Below are 7,215 nucleotides of genomic sequence, written 5' to 3' on the forward strand. Positions count from 1 at the left end.
TAAAACCCTCGGGGATTTGATGATCCATTATTTCTTCTGTAAAGCATAGTGGGTGTGCGGCGCCTCTGTACTGGGCTATATCATGACGTAGCTCCAATGAGCCTTGTCTACTGTGTTCGGCCCTGCCGAATTTGTGGCCGGCGTGACGGTTACCGTCTCGAGCCGTGGGGCGCCCACGCGATCCGTAGATCTATCTTGTTTGCCTTGCCTTGTCCTCCAACATGTCTCGTAAGTCCAGCGCATATTCCCGTGCCTTGGTACGGGGTGCGGCTTGAGTGGAGGGCCGAGAGGCCTCTCTGTCGCGGCCACGAGGTGGCCGGTCGGTCGCATCAAATGCTTCCTCCTCTAATCAGGGTAGCAACCTGCGCTTTGGGTAGATCTTGGAGGGGCGTTCGAGTTTATGCTCTTCGGCCGCAAGGACTTCAGTCCATCTGTCGACTAGCAAATCTTGATCAGCTCTAAGTTGTTGCTGTTTTTTCTTGAGGCTTCTTGCCGTGGCCATAAGCCTGCGTTGAAAACGCTCTTGCTTGACGGGATCCTCTGGCACGACGAATTCATCGTCGTCGAGGCTTGCCTCGTCTTCGGAGGGAGGCATATAATTATCGTCCTCGACCTCTCTGTCTGCCGCCCTCTCATGAGGGCTGGTTTCTCCATCCTCCTGTGCTAAATCTTGCTGGAGGGGGTTTTCTTTGGCGCTTTCCGGAGTATTATTATCTCCCGTGCTGGAATCACCGTATTTGTTTTGGCGGGATTTTGAGCGGCGCCGCTGACGCCGGCGCTTAGGCTGTTTCTTGGAGGGGTCATCCTCTGCTGTTCCATCGCCATCTCCCTCTTTTGGGGTGTCCACCAGTTATATGTCATATGACGAGGTGGCTTTCCAGGGCCTAGTAGGCGCTAGTTCTTCATCATCTCCTTCATCGGCGTCCATACCGTCGATGTCTTCGGAGTCGAAGTCGAGCATGTCGGTTATGTCGTCGACAGTGGCTACAAAGTGGGTGGTGGGTGGGCTTTGAATTTCTTCATCGTCCGTACCCCAACCTTGCTGACTGTAGTCCGTCCAGGGCTCTCCTGATAAAGAGAGAGACTTCAGTGACTTCAGGATATCACCGAAAGGCGAGTGCTGAAAGATGTCCGTGGCAGTGAACTCCATGATCGGCGCCCAATCGGATTCGATCGGCAGGGGCGCGGAGGGTTCGGAGTCCGGAGAGGAGTTCGGCTCCTTGGAGTCACGAGTCTCGCAAAGTACGGGGCTGGTGTTCGGCTCAATCGCCGTTGGGGTCGCAGCCCCCGAGGTGGCGTCCAACCGCCCATCCTCGATCGGCGCAGTTGGCTCCGAATTGAGGGTCGGAGCCGATGCGGGTGCGGCCTCCAGGGCACTGTTCGGCGGCAGAGCTAGATCATGCTCGTCGTGACAGTGCGGCGCGCTCGGCAGTGGCTCGAATCCGTCGAAGATCAAGTCCCCGCGGATGTCAGCCGTGTAGTTTAAACTTCCAAATCTGACCTGACGGCCAGGGGCATAGCTTTCGATCTGCTCCAAACGGCCGAGCGAATCGGCCCGCAGTGCGAAGCCGCCGAAGACGAAGATCTGTCCGGGGAGGAAGGTCTTACCCTGGAATGCATCGCTATTGATGATCGTAGGAGCCATCGAGCCTGACGGTGATGACATAGAGGAACTCTCAATGAAAGCACCAATGTCGGTGTCAAAACCGGCGGATCTCGGGTAGGGGGCCCCGAACTGTGCGTCTAGGCCGGATGGTAACAGGAGGCAAGGGACACGAAGTTTTACCCAGGTTCGGGCCCTCTCGATGGAGGTAAAACCCTATGTCCTGCTTGATTAATATTGATGATATGGGTAGTACAAGAGTAGATCTACCACGAGATCGGAGAGGCTAAACCCTAGAAGCTAGCCTATGGTATGATTGTTGATGTGTATGTTATCCTACGGACTAAAACCCCCCGGTTTATATAGACACCGGAGAGGGTTAGGGTTACACAAAATCGGTTACAATGGTAGGAGATCTTCATATCCGTATTGCCAAGCTTGCCTTCCACGCCAAGGAAAGTCCCTTCCGGACACGGGACGGAGTCTTCAGTCTTGTATCTTCACAGTCCAGGAGTCCGGCTGAAGGTATAGTCCGGCCATCCAGACACCCCCTAATCCAGGACTCCCTCAGATACCGATTGGGAATCTAAATTTCCCATGGTGTATGTTCGTGCTCTACCTCGTATTGAGACTATATCAGACCACGCACCCATTCTCCTAACTACTGATTTGCCATGACCACAACATAGACGCAAGTTCAAATTTGAACTTGGGTGAACTTGGGTGGTTGCTTCGGGATGGCTTCCATGATATGGTCAAGGAGGTGTGGGAGAAACCAGTGGACGGGCATACCCCAATTCACAGATGGAATAACAAAATCCATGCATTACGCAAATTCATTGGTGGCTGGGCTATGCATACGGTGGGTATCCTCAAAAAGGAGAAGCTTCCTCTTTCATCTATCATTGATGAGTTGGAAGCTTTGGCAGAGGTTAGACCTTTATCTGAGCATGAAATCGAGACCAAGAGTCATTTGAATGCACAGATAGATATCATGTTGCGTGAAGAGGAACTCAAATAGTACCAGCATTCCAACTCTCAATTTATCTTGAAAGGTGATTCGAATACTAGATATTTCCATGGAGTCGCCAATGGCAGACACCGGAAGAAAATTATTCATTCCCTACAATAGGATGAGGGCACGATTGAGGGGCATGAGCAACTTAAATCCTACATCGCTAATTATTATAAAAATCTGTCCGAAGCCCCAGAGGAAGGAACTTCTCGATGGATGAGTCCCGAACAGATGACATCCCCCAGGTCGCTGGTGAGGAAAATGGACTTCTAACAGCCCCGTACACCGAGGAGGAAGTTAGAAATTCAGTTTTCTTAATGGAGCACAACAAAGCCCTGGGTCCGGGTGGTTTTTCCGCTGAGTTCTATCAGAACTTCTGGGAAGTCATCAAACCGGATCTCCTACTTTTGTTTAGTGACCTACATGCTGGCCAACTAGAAATTCTTCGCTTAAACTTTGGTGAGATTATTTTATTACCTAAGGTTAATGAGGTTGAAAGGATACAACAACATAGACCTATTTGCCTCCTTAATGTTAGTTTTAAAATATTTATGGAGGTTGTGACAATCAGGCTAAATACAGTTGCTAAACACATGGTTCGTCGTTCACAGACTGCTTTTATGCAAGGGAGACACATCCTAGATGGAGTTGTTATCCTTCATGAAATAATCCATGAATTACATCGAAAAAAGTTGAATGGGGTGGTACTCAAATTAGACTTTGAAAAAGCTTATGACAAAGTCAAATGGACATTTCTTCAACAGACTCTTAGAAAGAAAGGATTTTCTGCAGAGTGGCGTGCTATGATCCATAGCTTCGTTTCTGGAGGTAGTGTTGTCATTAAGGTCAATGATGACATTGGATGCTATTTCCAAACGAAAAAGGGGTTGCGACAAGGTGACTCCATATCGCCCATGCTATTCAATATAGTGGCGGATATGCTGGCGGTCATGATTGAGCGTGCCAAGGTTGATGGCCAAACTGATGGGGTAGTAAATCATCTAGTTGATGGTGGTCTCTCTATACTTCAATATGCCGACGATATGATTCTCTTCATGGATCATGACCTCGAGAAAGCGAGAAATCTGAAATTAATTTTATCCGCACTCGAGCAACTCTCAGGTCTTAAAATCAATTTTCACAAAAGTGAATTATTTTGTTTTGGCGAGGCTCAAGACGACTCCCACCTATACGCCGAACTATTCGGATGCGAGCTGGGCCAGTTTCAGATCACATATTTGGGGATACCGGTACATTATCGGAGACTCACAAATGCTGAATGGAAACACGCTGAGGAGAGACTACAAAAAAGACTTAGCAGTTGAAAAGGTAAACTGTTGTCTCTGGGTGGAAGATTGGTCCTCATAAATTCAGTACTAAGTAACATGGTACTATATATGATTTCCTTTTTCCAATTGCCGAAAGGAGTTTTACATAGATTGGATTATTTCCGATCAAGATTCTTTTGGCAAAGAGATAACGAGAAAAAGAAATATCGACTGGCTAAATGGAGTGTGGTTTGCCGTCCCAAAGACCAAGGCGGGTTGGACATTCATGACCTCGAGGTTAAGAATAGGGCCCTCCTCGGCAAATGGTTGTTTAAATTACTGACGGGAGATGGTGTATAGCAAACCGTCCCGAGAAGGAAATATGTGGGTTCCAAGGCGGTATCTCAAGTATACTGGAAGCCTGGGAATTCTCACTTTTGGGCAGGTCTGATGGCTACGAAGAAATATTTCTTCTCCTATGGATCCTTCTCAATTAAGGACGGCTCAGGAATTAAATTCTGAGAGGGCAAGTGGCTAGGAAATGCCACACTCCGAGAACAATATCCGGCTCTATACAACATTGTGCGTCATAAGGGTGATACTATCGCCACGGTAATGGAATCATTTCTGCCAAATGTGACGTTCAGAAGAGATTTAATTGGACCCATACTTCAATCATGGTACATCCTGCTCCAACGGTCGTCCACAGTGCATTTATCTCATGGGTCTCATGTATTTCGATGGAACCTACATGGGAATGGACAATTCTCAGTGGAGTCTATGTATAGAGCATTAATCCAGTCTGATGTGCGAATTGATAATAATAAGAAGATCTGAAATATGAAGATACCTCTAAAGAATAAAATCTTTGCATGGTATCTTCGCCGCGGAGTCATTCTTACTAAAGATAACCTCATTAAGAGAAATTGGCATGGAAGTCTGCAATGTGCCTTTTGTCACCATGATGAGACAATAAAACATTTATTCTTCCATTGCAAATTGGCTCGTTTTATATGGTCAGCCATCCAGATAGCTTCCGGCTTGTATCCTCCTTGCAGTGTTGCTAATGTATTTGGCAACTAGTTACATGGGATAGATTACAGGTTGAGAACTATTTTTAGAGTGGGAGCGCTTGTCGTTATTTGGTCGCTTTGACTATGTAAAAATGATAAGGTGTTTAACGATAAAAGTACTTCTCTCATGCAGGTTATCTATAGGTGTACCGGGACTCTTCGTTTATTGTCCTCTCTACAACGTGTGAGGTGTGTACACAATTGAAGGATACGACTAGGGATATTTTTACCCAACATGGGTGGCAGCATGATCTTAGGATTGGCCTACCTCCGCTTTAGGCGTTATATAGACTCTACATTTTTCTTTGTATTTCGACTTCTTAATTTTCGTTTGTGTGAGAGAACTTGTTTGGATGAGTGCATCATAGATATGCAGAGGCCGGGTATAATGTTTAAACCTTTTAAGTAATAAAACGTCCCTTTTTGAAAAAAATGAGCTTTTAATTTAATCAACAAAGAGCTGTGGTCAAAGGACATGCCTCTCGCCTCCACCGCTTCCGAACCGGACGTGCCCGCGCCGGCGTCCCGTGGGGCGCGGCCGTGCGACTCCGCGCTGGCCCGCACACCGTCGCGCGGGGCGCGAACGATACCGCCGATGGAGCTGACACACGTTTCCGTGTAGGGTTGGTCGGTCGAAATAACTCGGCGCGCTTGGCCGGGGTGATTGATTGCAAGGCAACAAACGAAACAAAAGCGACGAAAGGGACGCGCCAGCTGCCAGCCTAGCTCCATCCTCCATCCCGGCGGGTCCCTTGCCTGCCGTCGCCAGCGCCGGGCCGGACGGGACGCGCCGCTGACGACGAGGCGCGCGCACCGCATTACACACCGCGCATTTACGCGCCCGCAGCGCAGCGCCCCTCTCGTGCCCCCCGGTCCATCGCAGGCCACCCTCTCCATCCATCTGATTGATTCATGAGCAGAGCAGCAGCGCAGTCAAAGGTAATGTCACACCACACCGCCACCGCCACGCCACGCCACGCGACGGCTTGACGCGACGGGGCGCAACGTCTCCGGCCGTCGGATGCCCATCGGCGCCCCGCCCGCCGGTCGACACGTCGCGGGGGGCACATGCATGCATGATGATGGCGCCCCGTACGGACGATCCCGGCACCATGCATCGCCGCGAAATTTCTGCTCCTCCTCCGGGTAAGCGAGGCCGTACGTCAGCGCGCGATTGAGCGGCAGTCGCCACCGTCCGGACCGTTGGTCTCGAAGGTGGTGGGTCGGGTGGTGGGGTACTCGGTGGGATCAGGCTGTCCCGAGGAGGCGAGGCGGTTTCTTGCGTGCGTGCGCGCATGGGCCGGTCGGTGAACGGCACTGCACAGGGGTGGCGTGTGCGCCCTGCACGCTGGCGGCCATGGAGAATGGCCCCCATGGTTAAGCTTGGCCATTAACAAGGTACAGTACTGGTGGTATTTTGCTAGCTAGCTGCTGTATGCGTACGCTTGTGCTACAACAACTGTGTGTGTTTGTGTTTGTGTTTGCCTCATGGAGCAAGGCAACAGAGTTGGGTCCCCTTTCGAACAAACAGCTTCGAAGGAAAAATATATAATTAAAATTTGAAGTGAAAAATAAATTTATTTCTGCCCTTTGGATTTTTTTCTTCACAAATTCGGATATAAGACACTTAACATGTGGGAATTAATGGAGTTAACCAAAGAGCATTGCTACACATACGATGAATTTTCGTACGATGGCAGTACATCAGTACTCCATCAGCCTTCTATGGAATGGCCACGTCAATATCTATGCAGGATTGCAATATCGTATAAAGAACGATGACCGCAAAGCAATATTGTTAACCAAATGTGAACTCTCTAGCTCGTGGAAATTTTAAGCTCCAATGGATTCTGTCTCAACTCTATCTCCCTTGTGTCTCTGATCTAGAGACCCTACCCTGGCCTAATTCATGTGTTTTTCATGTCTAACATAAAAAAAATATATCAATATGCCTCCTTTCAACAACCATCGTGTTTTTTGGTTAGGATTAGCAAGCCGGTGATATTTCAACTATGCAATTTCTTTGCTTTCATACCTCACTTGAAAGAAGCCCTTAATTGTAGAACTTAGCTTTGGAAAAAAACGATTCTCATTAGCTTTGTAAGATTTTTGCATGGACTTGTACCTTTCATATAATTATCTTTTCTATTTATGATAGTTATTCCATAAATAACATTGTAAACATTACGGGCCAAACAATTATTCCATACTGCCATATTCTTGAAAATCATGTGTTCTAAATTTATGAAAGATTCA

Source organism: Triticum dicoccoides, chromosome 5A (genome assembly GCF_002162155.2).
Source record: "Triticum dicoccoides isolate Atlit2015 ecotype Zavitan chromosome 5A, WEW_v2.0, whole genome shotgun sequence".
NCBI lineage: Eukaryota > Viridiplantae > Streptophyta > Magnoliopsida > Poales > Poaceae > Triticum > Triticum dicoccoides.